The sequence below is a fragment of the Halyomorpha halys genome, unplaced genomic scaffold (genome assembly GCF_000696795.3).
Source record: "Halyomorpha halys isolate HHAL.00 unplaced genomic scaffold, Hhal_1.1 Scaffold178.1, whole genome shotgun sequence".
In the NCBI taxonomy this organism is placed as follows: Eukaryota; Metazoa; Arthropoda; class Insecta; order Hemiptera; family Pentatomidae; genus Halyomorpha; species Halyomorpha halys.
This window is the reverse complement of record NW_027105168.1, coordinates 337,649-362,525: the sequence shown is the minus strand read 5'-3', so window position 1 is coordinate 362,525 and position 24,877 is coordinate 337,649. Positions and strand designations below refer to the sequence as shown.

Here is a 24,877-nt window from a genome sequence, read left to right as displayed (position 1 = left end):
GACATTAAAATGTCAGATAGCTCTTATCTCCATTGAAATAGTTTGACAGGACTTAAATGACGAATTTTTAAAAAAATCTTGCTCTAAAGTACTTTTAATTTGGTTTAATTGATATATATAACCATTTTGTTGCTAGTGAAAAAAGTATAAACTATGAAAGGATTCAAGGGCATAAGAGAAAACACATTTTGTCCAGGTTGAAAACACATTTTCGGAAACAAGAGTAGTAGGTTTGTACCCTAGGAAAGCCATAAAAAATAGAAAAATTATATTTAACATATAAAGTCGAAAAAGGTAGTATGGAATGACGAAAACCACATAAATAAAAGGCAATTGCTATTAATAAGGTTAAAGAAAAACAATATTTTGAGTTGAATTTTTTTTTGAGTTTTGAATTGAAATTATAATATTTATATAGCATGGGCAATTAGCCTGCAAAAGAAACTTTTTAAAGGATATATGACATCAATGATTAAGGTTGTCTCCTTGAGAATCCAACCGAAACGTTGGAGGTGTTTTGAAATAAATAGTTGAGAGTAAAAGTGGATCATTGAAGTTTGTGTTAATAATAAAATAAACCACCCCCAAAAACAATCAATACAATAAATCATTAATCTAAAATATCTGTTCTGATTTTGACTGGTGGGTAAATACACACTTAGTGTCACCAACCTGAAATGTTGTTAAGTTCACATAGTGATCAAATGATTAGCTTTTTAATTTCATTTAACCTGTATTTGAGTCTTTCCTTTGAAAGGATGATTAACTTCATAAATTCATCCTTAGAATTTTCAATAAAAAATTATCATTGGATAAATAGTTAAGAGCACAAATTTAGTCAATTTCAAATTGAAATTAATTGAAGAGTAAATTTTAGTCAACTGTTATATTTTTATAATGATGAGAAGATAATAAACCGAGGATAATATATATGAGAAGAAGATAGTTGGTGATGCGGTCAGAGAATAACGCAAATAAGCTTTAAAAAGAAAATAGTTAATTTATTTAAAAAAGTAACAATTTTTATATATATATTTTTCAAAGTTTATATCATTTTATATTTTTTAAATCATTTGTCGTCACCCACTTATACGTTTCCTTTTAAATTTCTTATTTTTACCCTTCAAATTAATATGTAACATATTCTAAGCCTTCTGGTTGTTTCGTCATCTCTTATAACGTACTATTAACTCAGAATCTTACCGCACGCGCCACTGACCTCACATAGATTTCCGATCTCTTCCGAGAAGGTATGTTTAATCTTTTATTCTCTTTCTTCTTATCTTATCTTTCTTTTACCCGCTTCTCCTTCTCTATTCTTTTCTCATTAATTTTGTTCACGACATATTATTTTCATATTTTTTAATTGCTTCTTTGTCTTACTTAACTTTATATTTTGTTCCTTTACTGTAGTATTTTACATATTTATTTCATTAGTTACATATATTTTCTTTCTCTTTGTTTTTCCATAATTTAATTATTAAATTAAAATATTCATAATTGGAGAAGATGGCCGGAGGGTGCAGTCAGCAAAAAGAACAAATAAACAAAATATTATAATAAATATTGTGTTGATAGTAAAATAATGAAAAATAAATATTTTTTTGGAAAAATAAATATCTTTTTACATTTCTTTATTTGTATGTTGTTTAATATTTCTTTTGATATCTATTTGTTACTATCACCCTTTACATTTACTATTTACTACCTTTAATTTTTCTTATTATATCTTACTTTTTTACATTTTATACCCCTGTTATTTTACACTTATGTTTTTGTTTTCCTTTGGTAACTATGTGTTTGTATCTTTTTTAGCCCTGAAGAAGCCCTGCAACGTGGGGCGAAACGTTGGCTCATTAAAATAAAATAGTATATTTCTACTATTTGAGTTTTTCTTGACCGCACCCGGACCATATTCCTTTCATAAATATTTTTTTGTGTATTTATGTTCATTCTGCTGACCGGGCCCTTATGCTATTTTACTTACATATTTAATTACCTGTTTATATGTTTTATTTCTCACTTCTTTCATTATTTTATTTTTATCTATTTTCATTCTGTACACAATTATGAGTATAGTATGAGTCAATGTTAGGGTTGTTTATTTATTACATAAAAATTTAATTTATGACATAAAAATATCAGTTCCGAAAGGGGAGAATTAATTTCAACTCTAAGAAGTGATGGTTAGTTAAAATTTTGTGAAGCATGCACGGTACCAGATTTTTTAAGTTATATGTTCATTAGTACTGTACTATTATTATTGAATCCTTTTATATAATTCACTTTTAAGTTTTCGAGTACAAATTTGCGTGAGGTGAAGGAGAGATTTTTTCAATAAGCTTTCTGGATAAGAACCTATCTTGAAAAATAAAGCATTATCATATGATGGGAGGAATAAATGTTTTATTTTACTCCATTGAGAAGACTCATTATTAATAATAAGCCAATAAAAAAAGTTTAAAACTAATCGATTGCAATATTTGAGAAAGATCGATCTATTCGTTTAGTTCTTTTCTTGTACTCCTATGGGATCCTATTTATATATAATAGTGTTCATTGTGAAATATATTATTGGAATAAATTATTAGTGACTATTTCCAGTCAGGATGTCTAACAGACTTAAATAGGAAGATTTAAGACCTTCTGTTCAATATATAATTCTGACAGTAAATAGAATCTATTTCAAGAATGGAAGAGAAAGATTTGTCTAGTTGCTAAAATTTAACGCAGACTTTGTGAAAAAAATGAACAAACAGTTTTTTTGTTTTTGTTTTTTTTTCTGTCTGGTTTGTTTTATTCAATTGATTTAATGCAGCAAAATATTTTTCTACCAAAATTCAGAATCACCTCCTTCTTTGCAAGTGAAATATACTCTGAATTGAAATCGTCCTCTGAAGTGTCATGTCAATAAAAAAATTAATTAGCAATTTGCTACATGAAGAAATCTTCCCATAGCTACATCGTGCAGAAGGAATACAAAATTTTAACAAAACAAATTTTAACAACACTCTAGTTAATCTTTCCTAGAACAAAACAGAAAAAAAGAAAATAATTTTTACATTTGGGATAGATGGAGGATATACATCACATCCACATTTCACGTCACGAAACAATATGAGACAGAGTATTAGTCTCTGCGTGACGGACCGTGACAGTTGTCACTTATACTGTCTCTTATTGAAATAAATTACTTTCATGACGACTATAGTAAAATAACTCGCGGAAGAGTATATTAATTAAATTAAAGAGATCTATCTATCTACACACATATTACACAGGAATCGCGACTATAGTTTTGTAAAGGAGGCCCTCCAACTTACGTAAGAGACAATACCTTAGAAAGTAACTTAATTCATATCCTACGCGATACAAAAGTATACATACAGTGACAATTGATGTTTCAAGAAAAGTTGACATCAACATAGTCATGCGTTGATGTCCAAAAGGTTTGTTCATTTTTGTTTAGCGGTGTAAAACGTTACTGGTCATCAACGTCATTAATTTCTTATTTATTTTTGCATACATCTAATTTTTTTTAACTATTGTTTTTATTTAATTATATATACTAATACTAAATAATTGTTTTTATTTAGTCAGTTATATTAGTGATAATAACCGTTTGATTTTAAAAACTGAAATACTAATTTTATTGTTTTATCGTGGTCTCTAAGGGTTTTTGAAATATTTCATACTATGACATTTACAACTGAAGGTACCCTATGACTTGACATCCTTTTTAATAATTTATAGTTTACTCTTTGGGGTTTCGATCAAAAAATATTGTCATCTATCGTTGATTTCTTTTTCCAGCCGTTTACTCATTTCTGATGGAGTTGAAATTGCTTTACCCCGAGTAAAGTGCGAGTGTTTATCTTGCAGCTCGATCGGCCAGTTCATTCCCTGCAATAAATGACACTCAAATTTTGTAATTTTTTTAGGTAGAAATGGATGCAGGAAATTTTGGGGGTTCCCGATGCACACATTCTAAATATTTTAACGAGCTTAGCGAGTCTCTAATTATTATCTTGTTTTGGGACATTCAGAACTGAAGTAAGTGTTGCTACTATTGCATTGAGTTCGGTAGTGAATATGTTGTATAGTATGTGTAATATGCATAGTTTGTGTACGTTGAATCACTAGTTACAGATGAAGATGCTGATTATTGGTCTGATTTAGATTATAAAGGATTCCAGCATGTTATGAAGAAAGCGAGAAAAGCTGGCTTCATATGCAGCTGGTTCGGTATTATTTTTCCATAAGATTTTATTTATTTAAAAAAAAAACAGACACACAAACTAATCAAGTTCAACTTAAACTGAGCAGCTTAGTTTAAGTTAAATATTTAAATTTCAAATGAATCTCAAAACTTGTTTTGTCAAGGCCCTCTAAATTACAGAAGGCTATATTCTTTGGAAAGTAACTTAACTTGAATCTTGCTCAAAAAAAATTTTATATGTTATAGTGACAGATATTTTAAGACAGGCTGACATCCTGACATATTCGTGATACTGCATGCACTGAGCAACTTACTTGCAGTAAGTTTAATAGTCAAACTGAAAGACACGCTAGTAAGAACTTTATCAGATCATTTTATTGCTGATTCTATAGTGAAAGTCGCTTGATCGCCTTGAATGCTTTAGGGAAAGTTAACTCTATGGTACAGCAGTAATTGAGAGTCACTCATTCCCAATATGAAAAATATATTGTATTTTTCTATCACAGCTGTCGACTTTTGTTTTTTTGCCAAAGTGGACGACCTTCCGCTAGTTGCACCTTTCAGTTAGGGCCAGGCTTGATTCGCATAAATACTAGTCACTTTATGGTTCAAATAATAATCTGCTAGCGATAACAAAGGGAAAATGGTCAGCAGTTTGATATGACAAATATATTGTGGTTTTTTGTCAAAGCTGTCGACTTTTTTGTGTTGTTTTTTTTTTTGGGTCAGATTTATCGACTTACACTCGCTCAAAAGGGTTAAACAAACCCCTATAGAATCTTTTTCAACGGAGGTCGGGTCTGAATTCGCATAAATAATACTCACTTTATGATTTGAGGTTATAATCTGATAACGATAGCGAAGGGAAGTCGTTAGCAGTTTGATACGACAGATATATTGCGTTTTTTTTTTGCCACAGCTGTCGACTTTTTTTTGAAGAGGGAGCGGTGCCACTGCGGTCAACTTCCGCTCGTGCAAAGGGTTAAACAAACATCCAACGGGCCCTTTTCAATAAATGTTAGGTTGCTTTCGCTAAGAACAGTTGGCTATTACTAGTGTCAGTCGACCATGATCAGTGAATGTCAACCTTTATTCAACTAATAACTGTTATAATAACCAAGGCCCACAAAGCCGATCTAGTGATAAAGAAAATAACTTTTCTTGAAACACCAGCTATTACTTCACTTATTTATTATAGCATTTTATATAATGTACACTCAATTTTAATAGCTTTATTTTTCATTTTAAATAATTGTTTCACGCATATAAAATCTAATTTCTTATGATTGCCTTAAAACAGAGATTGCCAGTAAAGTTATTTAGTCCTAACTTAGTCCTAACTTAAAGAAATAGTTAGATTTAAAATAATTATAGTGAGGTTCCTTCCCAAAAAAGTACTTTTTTCATTTAATTTTTATTTGTTCTTGTGCCTTCAAGACAGAAATTGTTATATATAGCCAGCCAGCGGATCCTGGGCCAATATTGTAACCCCTGCCTTCAGTGGAACCAGCCCAACCCCTTATAATGCCAAGTGGCAAAGGTAGGGCACCAGTTACATGTTTATACACTCAGGTATATATTAATATTGTTATATATATATTCACAATAAAGGAGATAAGAAAAAAAAAACAGAAAATTAAATGACCTGATATGTAAAAAAAGTAGAGAAGTGTTATAATAGTTTAAAAGTATCATTACATAATTTTAATAGTAAAACTTAATATTGTTCCAATCAAGGTGTTTACAACAATAAGGGTGTAGGTTCCATTTTTGGAAGTTTTTCAGTTATACCGGGTCCCAATTAAATTTTTTAAATGAATGGATCCGAACTTCTTTTTAGCATTTTCTCCTAGGTAGAGTCTTCTAGACTTGAATTATTGGTGGAACAATGATGAAGCCCCTTACTCAGAAATAATTTGAAGATGTCCTACCATAAAAATCTTGAATATTCAATAATCTGTGGCGACATCAACAACAGAAGCCATAGGTCAATAATAATGGATACCAAGCAGTAGTATGATTATTTGTTGTTAGTTTTATGTCTAACAGTTTATATACCATTTAATGTTTTAAAACATTTATTTTTCACCTTAAATTCTATGTGTTATTTTGAGTGTTGGTGAAATATTGTAATATTTTTAGCTTCCTCCTCCAGCCTGAAAAGAGGAGAGTAGGTTCCAGATAACCCAATGAAATTCGTTAATGATATAGCATATAATAAAAAAAATGTTAATTATAAACGATTAAACTTTTTGAGTTGTCTCTAAAACTTATTTTGGAAACTTTTTTTTTTAAATAATAATAATTTTGTAAAATAGAAGTACTTATTACTGTAGAGATCTAAATTGTCAATAACTGAGCGTAAATTGTCATTATAAGTAAAATAAAAAAGACCCACATACCCAGGCGTCATGATGGTATGCGCAAGGTTCCGCATGACATTTCAGTCAATAGGGTTTAGTATAATTGCGCCTTACAAAAAGGCTTGGCTATCAATTACTGCGATAGAAAATTCTTCAACTAAATATTTTTAATTTTATTAAATCCTGTTGCAAATAAAATTTAAAAAATGTTCCTATATCAACCTAAACAAAACTCGCTTAAGTTAAAGTGCAGAAAGTAGTCACATTCCCGACTATTGTCTAAGAGATGACATTTTTTACTCAGGTACTAGTCGCGGACCAAGGTTTAGCCATTTAATGTTATAAGGAGGTAGTTCTGATATTTTAAGCTTCTATTTGAAGGGCACTAGAAGAGAAATAAAAATAGTTATTTCGCCTAAAGTGATTGCTTTAATGAAATATATAGTTAAGAGTATAAAATAAGATCTCTGCCAATAATGGTAAGGGGAAATAAAAAATAGCTGTTGTTCCAGAAGTTAGAAAAAAATCATTTTTGAGTTCTTCCAAAAACAAAATCCTTATTATCTATTATTAATGGATCAATTCGAACCTAGACTGGTAAAGTGAAGTGAATATTGAAGAAACACCTCGTGAAGTTTATTTTATTCGAGAAAAACCTTTCTTTTTTTATTTTTTTTTATTTATTAATATTTACAACTTTACATAATACATCTAGTAAATTCGAAGTAAGATCATAATACTGTGATAGAGGCATGTAGAGAAACTACCCATTGGTATCACTCTAAAAACATTTTTACATTAGAAGGTATCGAGGCCATCTTCTTTTCAGAGGCCTCGGAGGATTGTCAGGAATAAAAGAGGAAGCAAGATTAGAAACTAGTGGGTTTGAAATGGGAGTTTATAATGGAAGGATTGATATCTGGTTTGGGCTAGATCGGTACATATGGAGAGAAAAACCTAAACTTTTCATTTTTTATTAACAGCTCTAAATCTTATAAACTATCTACAGCACTAAAAATACATACAAAAACTAAAGTAAATTGTCTAATGTGGTTTCTAATAGACATACTGTTATATTTCTTGAAACACAGTTTTTCAAAAAGCAACATTTTTCTTCAAATAATGGCAAAATAATATTTCGTCAATTTATTAAATTAATATCATTGGAACTGCTGCTAGTGCGATGATGTACTAAATTATAGTACATCCAACTAGCTTTAATATGAATGGTAATAGGCAACTGTCTAGATATAGTTTTCATAAACCTATACATTTTTTTTTTTTAGAAAAATTTAGTGAATTTATATTGGCGATTATCATAGAAAATGCTACTCTTGCTCCAGCTACTACCCCTCAATTTAGAGCTAATAGATACCTATACGAAGGGAGGAGCAAGTAGCAGTTTCCGTGGTATTTCCCAAAATATTAATTATTTCGCTAACCATCAAAATTGAAAATAAATTAATATGACCAAAAGTAAGACGGTTTGGTTCTTATCCTTGAAACGTAGACGAGATATTAGTTATAACATTTTAGAGAGAGCTCTTCGATTGTCGCTCATAGAGGCCAAAAAAAACTTTATTAGTTAACTGATATATGCTCTCAGAACCAATGATACTTGATGTTAGTACGTGCAGACTGTTTCGATCCAACCAATATTAAAAAAAAAAAATTTTCGCTAGATTCCACCGGCCTATTATAGAATTGTTCCGTTTTTCTATTAAGTGTATTTGCCGGACTATTACTACAGAAAGGTTGACACGCATCCAGATCGAATGCTAATGGCGACTATCAATTATTTACCCCAATCGTTTCCAATTACCCACTAAATGGAACAGGGTCAGCGAGTCAGAAAATCCATTACAGCTTATGGATTAAACTCAAAGGCCGTCAGAAAAGGCAGCTTGCGGAAAGCCTTTGGCCCATTCATCCCAGGTGGCGCATACCATCTAATTATCAATTATGATTTTCAGCTACGACATTGTATCTAGAAAGCCTATAAGAATTAAAAAATGTTTGGGTATGATGATGATTTGGTATAAGGTGAGGACAAGAAAACAATAAAACTACGTTGAAGCTATAAATCTATAAAACTACGTTGATAAAGTTTAGTAAGGAACTAGGACTCAAAATAAATAAGAATAAAACAAAATGTAGTAGTAGAAACGGGAGCGATTTCAACGATATAGATATAGAAAGAAATCCATTTGAACAAGTAGATAGGTTTAAGTATTTAGGTTCTACGATAACTAGAAAAAAATGAAATTGATTAGAAAAAAAAAGTTAGGTTAAAGATGGGAAATACTCGTTATCTTTCAACCTTGAAATTGTTACCTCGCGCCTTCTGTCCAAAGTTAGAATTTACAAAACTATAATCCATCTCACTTTTCTTAAAGGATGTGAAATATGACCTCTTAGACTAAGGGAAGAACATAGGTTTTTGAAAATAAAGTATTTCGTAAATCATTCGGACCGAAAGAGGATGAGTTAATCGAATAATTAAGAATGCTACACAACGCTAAATTTAGAGAATTGCACACGAGTGCTATAACCAAATAGATATTATAGTATTGCGGCAAAAAAGGTGGCAGTGTATGGTTGTTGGGCTTAATAGCAAACACATCCCTAAAATGTTAATAAGCACTGAAGGGACGGGTAAACGTAGATGAGAAGATTGCGTTAAGATTAATTTAGTAGATTTTTGTTTGAAGGGGTAATAATTGATAACTATTAATAAATTCAAATAGTTATTCTTGTTAGCGTAATAATGAGAAATAATGACCCCAAAATACATGTCAGTACTCGACATACTCAACTTGAAGTTAAGTAGTAGAGTTCAAGAAGTGTAGCCTAAGTTTCTCATTAGTATAAGTGGAATTACATCGAAACTCACCCTCCTTAAGTGAAATATTTTACTTGAGCACTGTCTATGAATTGATTCCATAATTGTTTAACATAGTTCAACTTTTCAACTATAAATATTCAAAACTTGAAAGAGATACTCAGATTCTTTTCCAAATATTCGTGGCAACAGAAGACTTATGGTTGTTTAAGCCTTTATGAACCAATTATATCGTTCTAATCTTTTATTTATACAAAAAATAAATTTACAGATAAAATATAAAAATCAAGGTAATTTCTCAAGAACTAAGATTAAAGTTGGATAATTTAATGGTAGCAGAAAAAATAAGAAAAGGATACTTTTGCTCTTAGGAGCAACAAAACCTAAGCCAGAAGTATAATTCTTCAGCTGGACTAATCGGGCAAAGCAATTTCCCTCTTGAGAAGATTTATTTCTTCAGCTGTCGTTTCGCAAACCCTCAACAGTTCCATCTAGGCCCGGCCTCTTTCTCATGACCCTACCCCTTTTCACTAAATGTATAATGCACTTTGCCGATCCTTTGATTGTTCGAAAACCGAATGAAGGCTTATTTTTTTAAACTTTTTTTTAAGATCATTCAATATTCACCAATTGTAAGAACATTAAAAACATATTAGATGAATCCTCGGTGAAAATGTAAGTATTTTTGGATAAATTAAAGTAAATTGAAATAAAATAAAGCATTAAGAGAAATTTATAACATATTTAGATGAAAGAATCTTATTCAGCCGTATGCACCAAATACCAGGTACTCAACGAGGCCGATGAAAAAAACTCGGCTCAAAAAAGCGTTAGCTAAGAGATTCGAAAACGCAGTTTAAACTACATGGTACGATTTTACCTAAACTGGATTTAACCAAAATCTCTCTCGCAAATCGGGTCGAAAACGCGGTACGAATAAATAATTTTTTGTTCATTTGTGTTTTTTTTTTCTTTTTTTGCTGACCGCACCCTCCCCTCCCCCTCCGTCCATGTTCAATCATCTACCAGAACAACTAATAAATACACAAATCATTAAAAAAATTAAAATAAAATAGAAATCTTTGACTGAGTACTTTCTTACTTTTATGAATCTTAATAATTTATTTTTATTGACCAAATAACTGCCTGTAATATTTTTAATTTCTACTTAGTGACCTCCATTTTCAATAAACCTAGCTATATATATAATTTAAACATATCTAGTCCTATAGTTATATTGTATTCTTATTTTAGTCAAATTCATTCTTATGTGCTTTAAGCAATTTATTATTTATTATTACTAATTTATTAGTTGTAAATCATTATTATTATATTTCTGTTCATAAAATTTATTTTACACACTCATTCATTAGTTGTATTTTATAACGACATTTTTAAACAATGTATATTTCATTATTGTTCTATCATCAGTTCCATTTTTCAAAATTGAGTAGTAGTTTTTTTTTCACCAATAACTCCTAAAAGATGGATCCAAGCAATAATAACAAATAAAACTCAGGACTAGTTTAGACTATGAAACCATCTTTTTTCAGTCCCAATAGATTATTTAAAATTGAATAATACACTACATCAACCGTTGCATCGGCAACTATTAATTACATCAGCAACTGAATTCTTAAGACAATCTAATTTCAAGTTAAATAATAAAGTAGAAACTTTTTCGATAAAATTTACTTTAGATTTACTTTGGATAATGGATACCACACATTTTTGATTTATTTCTCAAAAATGGCTCTTACGATTTTTATTAAACTCATTATATCAATGTAAAACTAAAAAAATCTTTTATATTAGCTAGGCCTCATCTATATTGAAATAGTCTAACAGTATTGAAATATTTTCAAAAAATCTTCCTCTAAAATAGCTCTTTATTTTGTTCATTTGAAATATTTCACAGCCAAGCATTCCCGATCTTTTCCGATTCTTATAATTTTTTTACGAATTTGTCATATTTGGTTAAACTGGTGTATTCTTACCAGGAACTGAGTTTATATTTTTTATTCACACCTCCAGAAACTCTATTATATGAATTTTAAGAACGCCAGAGAAATAAAAGCTTTTAAATTTTCACATCAGATTTTTGGACTAGATTTTAAACCTAAACCGGTGAGGAAAGTCGTATGAGTGGACACACTGTTTTATTATTTGTTACTTAATAATATAACAAACAATTTTCATCAGAAAATCGGTAATATTTCTATTCAGAAATACTACATTATTCGATTTATCCTTTATACGTGTTTACATATAATAGATTTTATGTAAGTAAGTATTACACTTATAAAGATTAATATGTGTTGAAGCGTTGAGAGTGATCATAGATGGTGCTCCCAGATGAAGCAACACCTAATATCCGCCCCAATCAAGACCCGGCTGTTACTCTATCAGAGTTCGGGCAACTCTAGATGGTATACAGTTATTGTTGTCAATGCCATTAGCATCTGTTTAACTAACAGATACCAATCTATATCTAATTTCGATATACATACATCGATAAAATATTCAAGTAATTTCAAACTATCCAGGAGCTCGTGAACGAAATACGTTTTATATTTATATAGGCCTCTTCTAATCCATGTTTAATCATGAACCGTATACTACACTGACAACCATCGCATGTGTTTTTCTGTAATATGATTTATTATTTTATATAAAGAAGGAAAAAGGATCTTTGCGTGCCAATGGTGTCCTGTATTCCCGGAGATAGTAATGAGATATGTGATCAAACGAACTAGATAAATCACAATAATGTGTAATATGTTCGTTCAACATTTTGAGCTGAAGTCTAAAAACCTATTTAACGATATTGGGCTAAATATAGCCGAAATCACATTTGGGTCGGCTGAAACTTGTGCTAAGTTCGTAAAGGACGTGAAATCAGCTGACAAAGTTATTATCAGGTATTCATCTCAAACGTAAAATAATTATTTTTGTTTATGGTTTAGGAATTTACCATTTACTACAAGTTGTATGGATACCCCAAATTTATTAAATCGGTGTTATTAAATAAATGTTTTGTATTTTTTTTTTTTGCAAGACCTTTTTAACACGTTCAGTCCCCCCCCCTCCCTAACCTCTAAAATTTTTGAAATTTTGAGTTGATTTTCGCTGTATCAAAACATTAACAAATAATCTATCTATAGAACGAATACCATTTAATCTAATGTACATACTAATTTTGTAATGATGTTTGGTGTAATTTGCCATAAGGAAGCAATCATTTACAATAGGCTAGCTTCCATTGCAGGGGTACTATTTCCATATTGAGTCACGAACGAACAATGCAGTTCTTCTAATTATGCCAGGACAAAACGTAGATGTGATCTTGACTCTACATAACAAGACAATAACAATATTTTGCAATAATGCAGAGCGGACAACTGTGAGTAACGTTTAATTTTGGATAAAGAGCTAAGCATTAGTTAGTAGAGCTGCCGCACATCAAAACCATTGCAGATGGAACATCTTAAACACTTCTTCAATTTTACAAAAAATATGTAAGTAATGAAAATGAACAGTCAAGATTTGAGATAAAACAGTGAAACTTCTATAGAAGAGTCTGTTCAACTGAGTTGTCCGCTAAGACGGGGTTAATACATACAAAACTATAAAAATAAATTAATCGATCTTAAACAGCGGGTAAGTCGGAAAAATCAACAATTTGATTAATAAAAATCAACGGAGATTTTGTAGCATCATTCTGTAAGACATACATTCGTGATAGGTCACATTGAATTTTGGGCATCATCCTGGCGAACTGGTGACATCGGAGCTCAATTAATTGAAAATAAGCGTCTTGTTCTCTGAGAAAGGCTTAGGTGACCTACGAATTTTTTTGTTTTTATTCGATTTTTGGATCGTAAAATCTCGAATTTTGAGGAGGGAGTTTAATTTTGTTTTCATACCATGAATTCTGTTTACACAATAAATAAATATCTCTTTTCGTAATACCTGCAAATTCTGCAATCGCGACATTCTTATTTTATTAATTTTGCCTAATGGAAAATATTGTGGTATCCGCATCTGCAGAGATGTTCCGTAATGTAGGGGTTCAAATGTATTGCATTTGTAGCTTGTTTGCCGTGAGCTTAATGAAAACTGTCCGTTAAGAGAGGGGTACAATTATAAGGGTATTTAACAGACAAGAACTGAAATTTATACGAATTAATACTGAAACGACTATACTTTGAGAGTATAAAATTTATTTATTATTGTAAAGAAAATTTCACATTGATTAACAGCATCGATGAAATGATCTCGTATACCATGGTAAATTTTGAGTGATCTATTCCTCTTATTTTTATTTAAATAGAGTTCGCCGGTAGTTAAAAACTGAGAATTATACAGGACATTTTGAAATCTATTCCACATATATTTTCTTAATTTTAATTTTAACTCCTCTATTAATTAAGCCAGAGGCGGTACAGTAATTTTAAAATATTTTTTGTCTTCATTCGATTAACTTTACCACTTAATGTGATTCAAAAAAATCTGATTCAGAAAAAATATTCATTTCTGATTCGAACTAGGAAAAACATGGAAACAATATTATTTCGAAAACGTCTACATTAAAAAAAATGTGTCACCGAAAAATTATAAAACAGATTATGTTCATCACTTTTGTAGTGCTACTGGCAATAAATTTATAGAAAATCACATACATTGCTTTTTTAAATATTTAATTAGTAAATGGAGACATAAATAATGTAATTTCTTACTTATTAAAATAAAGCCTTGTTACTTTATTTCGACCTATTTTGTCCTTATATACTGAACTTTAAGCAGAAAAATAATGTAAATGTTTTCCTTTTATTCAATTAATTTTTTTAAATTAGGAAACAAACAATTTTTAAGTTTTCGTATCCAAATTTATCGACCGTGAAATTGGATTTTTCAAATGTTACAGAAATGTATTCTAAACAAATAAATCTCTTGGGCCGCCATCATTAAAACAGGCCAATTAGAATTAACAGGTTTGAGCAAAAAAAAATTGATGTGTGATAAAAAATATTTATATCTTTTAATAATGTTTTCAAATAAATGAATTTTCACTTATTTGGCTTTAATTATTCATTTAGTTCAAAGAAGAATAGATATAACACGGACAAACAATGTTGCCCAAAAGCTTCTCAAAGCGTTCCTTCAACTTCCTTCCTTTAAATATTTAAAAAAAATTGTTCATATATATTTTAAATGTAACTTATTCAAATATTCATCTGACACTCTGTGATCAACATATTAATTTATTAGTTTTGATAAATAAATTAGCTACTTATACACCGATCATAGGTGGTAATTTTAACATGAGTTTAAAAGGACTAATATGTTACAAAAAATATAATTTATTGTCTGATTGGAGAAGTTTGTCGGGGGAGTGCGGTCAGCAAAGAACAACATAAATAAACAAAACCATATTTATTTATTTTATGCCGACGTTTCGACCTGAGTTTCAGGTCTTCATCAGGGGTTGTGGCTACAGGGGTAGAAGGTAGGCTTGCAACTCAATTTTATGTCTGAATATAAAATAATCTATAATTTATTGTCTGTTATGCATATTAATTTGGTCAATTTATTGAATGCATTAGTTTAAAAAAAGAATCACTTAATCGAAAACTCCATTGACTTGTTTATTATGTTTTCATAAATTAAATCTATCTTCTATTGAAACAACTTTAATTAAATCATCTCTGACAAATATTTATTCTGACAAAAATCTTCTAGAGATATCTATTCGTTTTTTTAATTGAATCATTTAAAATATGTTAATACAAAGTATTACTTCAAATAGCATTTTTATTTTGTTATCCTTGTTTAATATAAAACGAGGCCACATCAATTTTCATTTAATTCAGTTCAATGGTTATAGACAATAAAATAAAGTTCGATTTTTCGGTTTTCTTATATATTTTAATATAAGATTATTTATTTTATATAGTATATTTATTTAAGTATATATAGTATATTTTATATATTTATATATTTTATATAAAATATTTATTCGGTTTTCTTATATATTTTAATATAAGATTATTTATTTTATATAGTATATTTATTTAAGTATATATAGTATATTTTATATATTTATATATTTTATATAAAATATTTATTCGGTTTTCTTATATATTCGATGTTTCGGTCTTCTTATATGTGCAAAATTTCTAAAAACAATATTTCATACTAATTTTTTCAAAAAGATTGTTCAAACCTTTTGTACTAATGCTATCTTCGGGCAAGTACTAATATTGGGACAGTCATGACCCTACTTACTACTACGGGAAACAGTTTTGCTTTTTGATAATATATTGGTGATGTCCGCCAAAAATAAAAAAGCGTATAACATACTTAATATCAGTTATAATAATTCGAGTCATATTCCTAATGTTCGTGGAAATAGTTCAGATATATATTTTTTGTAATAATTATAGGAATTTAAAACCTATAAATTAGGATTTTTTTTCACAATAGAATGAAAAAATTCAAGTTGACTAATGTTTAATTTAATACTGAGCAGACAAATATTGTTTTTTTTTATCATTTTATGATGCCGATGAAGATTTAGCAGCAGGGTTGAAAAAAAAAATAAAAACCATAATAAATAAAACATAATGCAACATATAACGAAAGAAAAAAACATATAAAAGAAAAATACAATTACAAGGCAATTATTGGTAGGTTATTGACACAGTTCGGAACATTTGTTTATCATTCTACAGTGACAAGACAGAGTGAGGGAGTAACATTCGTGCTCATTCAGAAGTGTAAGGTAAACACAATCATCAAATCACATCCATCTTACCTTCGGTTCTCGTTAATTTTTGTTTATTTTGTCGTGTTTAGTGCTTTGGCCAGGTATTGAGCTATTTTCTTGCACTGTTTATATATAAATGATCGGCGAAGCAAAAAAAAAACAACTAAAAATATTAAATTAAAAATAAAATAGTTATAGGCAAAAAAAGAAAACAAAAAAAAATCAGCGGTATCGGCAAAAATGTGTTTGAGCGTGGAGCACCTTAACTGAGGGCTTTAGGCAACGGACTGGCGGGGCACGCTGGTAGTGTCGGGTTCGGCGGTGATCGGCCGACTTCGGCTATTCTCGGGTCGGCTTCACTTTATATATTGGTACCAGCTCGTGTCTGCGAGTTGAAAAACCAATTAGCAATCAGTCTTTTACCCTTTAACATCACTGCTATTTAGATAGAAAAATATTAAGGCTGATAGCAATTTTATGAATAATAATAACGATGTTGTTAGGGTATCGTCTTTGAATAGGCAAGAGGAAGAACAAAAGAGATTTTTCAAAAAAATAAGGTCATCCTATGAGTAAAACCATAAACGAAAAATTGTTGAACAGGGAAGAGCGGATGATTTTAATTGGCTTTATGAAGCTCAACTCTATCTAAGAGGGTAGGTAATCCTAAAAATAATCTACTATTTTTGTAGAAATAATAAATTCCGTACATCATTTTAATGCTTGAGCAATTGTCAATCTTTACTTTTACTTACCTACATGTGGAATACATAGTAAGGAAAAGTATTGAGATCGTGAAACTTTCGAATTGGAGTTTTCAATGGAAATACATGATTTGAGTCCAAAAAAACCTAGTCTCGCAAAATATTCTGTGAGTCTGTCTGTAGTCAGCCTGGCTCAAAAAACGAAACTGAAATCACATAAATAATGCCAGTATATGCCCGGGATGTGACAGCAAATTTTTCGATAAAATCGAATGATCGGAAGTGCCACTTTACAGAATCGATTGTTTATATTTTCTCGAAAACGACTCCAGCGATTTTAACTAATCACGTCATAGCAATGCAGAATTAAAAATGTTCTTTAATACCAGCCAGGTCTTATCCTCAATGATATAGTTTGACAGAGCTTAATTAACGAATTTGTAAAACTTCTTCTTCTTAAGTAGTATTAATTTTGTTTATTTGAAAAAAAAACAGTTCCCATTGTTAGCAGTAATAAAAAATAGATAAAACAAAATATGAAAGAATTTTATGAATAACTAAAGGAGAAAAATATAAATCCTCCAGAAATCCTAAAATATGAATTTTTATAGCAACAGAAAAAAAATTTTCTGCATTTAAGGAAAATTAAAAATCTTTGTTGATAATTTTTACCTTTGCTGGTCTTTATATTTTGTTTGTTGTTTTCGAAAATCACAAAAATAGTTATATCTTCATCAAGATTTCACCAATCTACTAATCTACAGGACGGTTAGTGAATGTGTTGTGATGTGTGCACCCCACCAGATTTCTCCTGTCATTGTCATTTCGGTTTTTATATTTCTGAAGATACTGAAAGTTTTTTTATGCCCATGTTGTACAATACCTCGCCAAGTCCTTGAAAAAGTGCCCAACTTCATTTATCATAAATAAAGTCTGATGAGAACGGAATTAATTTCGTAACTTCTGCTTTCAATGCTGAAATAATCATAGAGTTCTAAACCTTCATGCATAAATTTCATAATTCAAAATAATTTAGTAATACTAAAATTAAATCTGCATCGACCGCTACAACCTATGAAGGGTTAGTGGTGCAGTACTTTGTAAGGAAGGACTGTTACTAAACCAACGGTTGTGCAAGGAGTAGGTTACAGCCGAATTCGAACCCGAGTCTTTGGAGTTTATAACACAGTAACTAATACTATAATAATAATACTGCAATAATTTAATAATAAAAAATGATCACCGTGAGTCTTTGTTATTTTTTTTTTTTTTTTATCAATAGACTCAAAAGACATTTGTGCATAGATGTGTAGTCTTCTAGTCCCCGAACCTCAAATTGCTGTAACACATAGTTTCCAGTCGACATATTCCTCAATGGCTTCCACTTGACGTCTCATCCCTTTGCGGATTGTCCCATGGTCCCCCTTGGCATTGAAAGAAAGAGATCTGTGTCCTCACATTTCCTGTGAGATAAACCTTCAGTCAGTCACCTGAACGACTTAAGATAGTACTCCGATTTCTGACTAATTTATAATTTTCTGCAACACCTTAATAATTTGCGATCATATTAGTTACATTAATTATAGCTTAATCTTCCATCAATACATTAGTCACGCTTACAAAAAGAAAAATTTTTTAATGTTACCAAATTTTAAATTTTATCGAGGGAATAATTTGAAGTTAAAACTCAGCTATAAATTTCCTCAGTGTAGACCTAGAGGTAAACCACTCAGTTGTGCCAACAAACTCGTCCTCTTCTTGTTTTCTCTTTTTATGAGAACGGATATTGAAACCTCAGTAAACCAAACACTAACTCGAATGTCATGGATCAATAAACCTTAGATACATACGGTCAAACTCTATTAAAAATACGTGTGCTGTTTGCCTTTTTTTTCTTTTTTTAATTAATATACTGTTTAGTTCCGATCTTAAGAACTAATGAGAACCTTCAAAACAAGAATAAGGTCGCGAGTTTCGGGGAAATAAAATAAAATCGACCCTCATTTTATTGATATACAGATGCACTCGATTACACAAGCATAACCATGATTTTTCGATACATCGAAAAATGTCTTAAAATGCTTGAAATAATCGAAAACAAAGAAAAAAAAATCAACTTCTGAATGTTTGTTTTGAATATCTTGTGCGGTGTTCATATATCGGTTAATATTTACTCTGAGTATATCATGCAATGAATTTAATTTAAAATTCCCAATTATTTTGTTTCATATAATTTCATTTATTTTGTTTTTAGTTTAATTGATTTGTTATAATTTTCTTTATCTTAGCTGTATACTTATTTTGCTATTATTCAACTTATTAATTCTCTTACGTTTGATCTTTATTTGAAGTGTGCATATACTATTTTATCATAATCCACTTTAATTTATATTTAATTGTTTATTTTATTTTATCTTTTTAAGTATATTTGATATGGCTAAATGCGTACAGCCTTAATACTAACGAAAAAGTAACTCTTAATACCGCCATAGAAGATAGTTTCTCTTTGTGTTCTTCATGCCTACGATTAATTAATACGAAATTCATAGACCATTGAATTAGCAATTTAGGAGAGCAAGAGGAACTGAGAAATATGACAACGCAAATAAATGGCGGGAGAAAATAAATAGCATATTTAATTTAAGAATATATATCTAATCCGGTATAGTTAATGAGAAAGGTGGGTTCTTAAAAATAAGGAAAACGAAAACACTGATGGCAACAAAGAATTTTTTCATAATTCTGGAACAACTTTTTTCATAGATTCTTTTAAGATTAATGGCTGAGAAAGTGTAATTAAATATTGATTTGTTGTAATTTCTATATGGAACGGAGTAATCCGGTGAAAGTAATATAGGAAAACTCCCAGCATGGAAGGAACATACTACATGATATAGTTATTTACATTTACATTTTTTGAATAATTTTTTTATAGCATTTGTTCAGGAAATTCTTAAGTTAGTGAAAACGACTAGCAGTTGATATTTTCCTCTTACATGAATTCCAAATGAATCACTTGTTTAAATGAAACCATGTGGCGTCTATCTGTTCCACAGGAAACAGCAGAATATGATAAAAGGTCAAAATTTCCTGGATTTGCGGATAAGGGGTGTTATAAACCGTTCTTCTTTTTAGTATAAGATACCGTAGGCCGTGGAAATATTCATCGAAGAATCGACCGACAGTTCGGTGACGCAGGAACTCCCACTCTACGAGTGCACTTGACAATATCGATTAGTCTTATTTAATTTATCATTTGTCCTGTGACATTTCCGCAGAAAAATTGCTAAGTAATGTTATCGAAAATCTCACAAATACCACCATTTGACATTGAAAAGTAAAACACAAACTGAATTCAGTTATAGTGACATTTCATGGGGAAATGTCAGTAAACATGTACCTTTTTAAACGTTTTCACGCCACATTCTATAAAATAAAACAGAAATTATTCCCTTTCATAATATTAAAATAATGTTTGTCAAAGGGCCCGAAGAACGTTTCGGCCCACTTAGAGGCATGCAGCGTTCATTAAGGCTATCGACACACGGTATATACACATACAGTAAAAGTATATATAAAAAGATACAACAAATTAAGGAAACAGAAATATTAGGTAGGACGATAAAGTGCTGTATCTGCAAATTTTTCTATTATGAATTTTGATGCCTTTTAAAGTGATTTTTTATTATTTTTCCAATGCTAAAAAGGCCTACCTGAATATGTGACAACACTAATCAATGTATATACAGAAAAAAATATGTGTATACCTGTAAATTTCACTTTTTAGCTACAACTATCCAGCGAAGACAAGTGGTATTTGAGGGTGGTAGTAACTTCAAGCCTCTCTTCGTGTACTATGGTGGCTGCATATCGATAGTCGTGGTATAGGAGATATGGGGTTGACAGTGGTTGGTCTTAGGAATTCTTATATCTCAACTAATAAATAGAATTTCCTACACTTGGCAGCAAGTTCACTAAAAGTATATTAACAGGTTGACTCAATAAAACCTTAATTTAAGGTAGTGTTTCATAAATGGTGGGCCGCGGACCTTTGATGGACCACGAGAACCATTGGATCGCGTGAAGGTGCGGTAACCCTTATTTTTGTGACGATTTATCGTAAAACTATTTTATTAATCATATTTTCTGATGTTTTGGTACCACCTACAAGGTTTCAACAGGCCAATGAAGAATAAAAGTGACTCAAAACTTTATCAACCTAATTTTCAAATATTTCCAAAAGGGGACCCCCAAGTGGAGAGTGGGGGTGGGCCGCACATTCTTCCATTTCCCACTACTAGCCCGCAGACTTATAAGGGTTAGGAACCGCTGATTTAAGGAGATGGAACAATTTAGTCAAATATATTCGGTATTTCAGGTTATTTCATAATAAAACTTTTTTTTTTTTACATAAGAAGTTTATGAACTTCATTTGTTACTTTGTTTTGTATTTTAGGATATTGTTAATTACAAAAATCGAGTTCATTACTATCTGTATTGTCATTGAGATTAAATATGTTTGTGTCAAAAAAATATATCAAAAAAAGATTTATGAAGTTGCACTCCCACATACGTACTATTAAAGAAGCAGTGACCAACAACTTGGGTAACCCAACCACAACTCGAAGACTGAAGCCCAGGCTGCTGCAAGCCCTGTTTAAAGGTCTATATTTATCAGTTCTGTTATTGTCACTCTAAAATTTTATTTTATCTTAATTTGTTTATTTTTTCTCATCTTTTTCTTAAATCAACTTCTTTTTTTTTCAATAGAAGTCAATTATTTAATTTTTTTAATCCATAAATATCATTGTTTTTATAATTAACTTTACTTTAATCTTTTATTAAGGATTATTATTTTACCTTATTTTGTTTTTATTTATAACATTGTATAAAGTTAGGGATGTCTTTTGAATGAGACTATACTTCCCCCCATAATCAATTGTTAAAAAAAATATCCGGTAAATCTAGGCCTAGGTATAAAGACTTGAAAGGTCAGAAGCATGAAGACAGTAGGTTGAGATAATATCGGGATATCTATGATAGAATATTTAAGACTTTAGATACCATAGCCGTTCAAGAATTTTCCTACCAAGAGAAGGATTCATTAACGGAAGGGAAGAATACTACTTGGTTTATAGGGAGGGAAAATTATAGTTTGGGACTAGATTGCTGATTAAGAATAGGTTTCCGTATTGAACGACATAAAGATTTTTGTGATAGGAAACCGGTGGCTATACGCTATTAAAGAAATCTGTATAAAATCGTGTTGATAAACCCAAGAGTTGATGAAGAAGTCAAATATGAATTTTATGATAAATTGGAGTGGTTTTACAATAAATTACCACAAAACAGCATGAAAATAATATGAGGAGTATATTCTATTTATTAATATTTGACTAGGCCATTAATTACAAGTCAAATTATGCTATTTTGTCACAATTTCATTCATTTTTAAAACTTTTAATTTTAGATAAACTTAACACTACCAACTTTTATATAAAAAACTACTTTATTTTTGTATATATGATATTGTTTATATGACAGTTGATCTAAATTACAAGTTTTAAAAATTAATGAAATTGTGACAAAATAGGATAATTTGACTAGTAATTAATGACCTGGGTTGAACAGCCTAAAAACGTTTTTAAATATTTGGATGTGAGGTGTAAATTTATATTTAAGATTGTCCTTGAAGATGGCCGAAACGTTGGACTGTTGACACAGAGAAAGAAATTTATTCAATCATGCTGCCCAAATACATCGGGTTGCTACATTACACAGCATACTGATCAATCCGTCATCGGACATATATAAATTTATAAATTACATTTTTTTTTTATATGATACAATATAATAGAAAGATGACATTTTTTTTTCCCACATTATTATTTTACAATTAATATTAGTCTAGAAACTAAATACAAGCTTTTCAATTTATTCCCTTTTTTTTTTTCTTTCCCCTCCATTTTACAACCCTTATTTCATTTTATCAACATATTCCCCTATATAACAAATATTAGAATATAAAAATATAAAAAATAACAAAGTAGTAAATAGATAAATAAAACAACAAATAGGATATGCGATGCATGCATGCCATCCCTCATAGTGTTGAGACTTAAAACGGATACCAATTGATTTATTTAAAAAATAAATACCAGTCTCAAGAAATTGAAAAGATTATATTTAAAAAAAATTATTGTTATGACAACAGTTACTTAGCAAGAGACAAGGGAGTGCGGTGGCACAGAAGTAAGGTACTATGCTGCTGTTCGAGTCCGGTTAAGGCAAATAATTATTTTCTGTTACACTCTACCCGGGAATCAACCCTCCTGGGGCTATTGACTACTATCAACAGGGTACTATTGACAGGGAAAAAATCCGACGGTTGAGTGTGATCTTGAAAAAATCACCTCCTTGTTTAACCGTTGTTCCAAAAACAGTGCTTCCTTACAAAGTACTGAACACATGACCCTTCATAAGTAATAGAGGTTCACTATTATATACTGCTATTATAGCAATAACACCACTTCCACTTCTGTTATAATGATTATAATAATAATAGTGAAAAAATAATAATTATCAAATTATTACAAATATCATATTCGACCATTGTTTAGTACTATTAATAATTAGAGATAACTAATTTTTCAAATAAACAAAAACAAAAAAATAATTTTATTTCATTTGTTCTTTGCTAAGAAAATCCGTCTTAAGGATTTCTTGAAGTGTGAAAAACGAATACATACTTTTTTCCTGCCTTGAATACAATTTTACAAAGTATAAAAGGTATGTTCAATGGAATGATATCGGAAGAGATTGGGCGCTTTCGGTTATTTCCAATTTTCCAGTCTGGTTTAGACGATTGCGTGAAAACCGTATTCTCCTTCTAGTTTTATAGTTTATTATTCATATTAAGAAAATTAAAGGTACTTTCGAGGAAGAATTTTTGAAAATTCGGCATTTATGCTCTGCCATACGATTTCAACGATTATGATACGTAGCTGACATTAAAGATCACTTGATTGTACAATAATATACCGAGTTTAATCAAAAGCGTTGGAACCATTTTTGAGAAAATCGAAAAAAATTTTACAAATCAATATATAAAGTGGGTTTTCGATGAGTCAATTCAGGTGTAAATTTATATTAAAGATGGATTTATCCTAAAGAGGATGACCGAATTGGCCGAAACGTTGGACTATTGGTAATATAATAAAGATGTTGAGACTTAACATGGATACCAATTGATTAATTTAAAAATTTATCTATCCGTGGCGCTACAGCTCAGTTTGGACCTTGGCCTCCTCAATAAGCCTTCGCCATGTAGCTCGGTCGTGTGCGGCCCTCTCCAGTTGTGGATGCTCGGAAGTTCTCTGGAATCCCTGATGACGCCATCCTCCCATCTCAGCCTTGGCCTGCCTCTTTCTCTGGTCCGATGCAGTCCAGAAAACTCCTCAGGATCTCAACCGCTGACATCCTGACGACATGGCCAGCCCAGCGCAGCCTCCCCAGCCTTATGTACCGTATCACATCTCCCTCACCGAACAGCTCGTAGACCTCCCTGTTAGTTCGCCTCCTCCAATTCTCGCCAAACTTGACACAAATATACGGCGCAGAATTTTTCTTTCGAAGATCAAGATCTCGTTTTCTTCAACACTTGTCAGGGTCCAGGCTTCCGATCCGTAAGTGAGGACTGGCCGGATTAGTGTCTTGTAGAGCTGGCATTTGGTACGGCGAGTGGCAGCTCGACTCCTCAAGTTCTTCCTGCGTCCAAAATAGCATCTGTTCATAAGACACTGCCTTGTTTCCAGGGTGATCCTGTTATTGCTGATGACTACTGAGCCTAAATAGGTGAACTGGTCGACACATTCAAACGTAAATGGACCCATTTTCACCTCCCCGCCAACAGCAGACCAGTTCCAAGTCATCGTCAAATCCCAGCACCTGTCAATGATTGTTCCAGAGGTTTGTATTCCG

General features: G+C 30.8%; 1 protein-coding gene across 7 annotated transcripts in view; it reads right to left on the bottom strand.

The window, feature by feature from the left end:
• LOC106679133 (small conductance calcium-activated potassium channel) overlaps positions 1–16,464 on the bottom strand; it is a gene marked incomplete at its 3' end in the record, with an annotated part of 993,499 nt that extends 977,035 nt beyond the window's left edge. For all 7 annotated transcript variants that reach the window (XM_067049033.1, XM_067049025.1, XM_067049039.1 and 4 more), the window contains 1 exon segment: positions 16,242–16,464.
• Between the last annotated feature and the right edge of the window lie 8,413 nt (positions 16,465–24,877).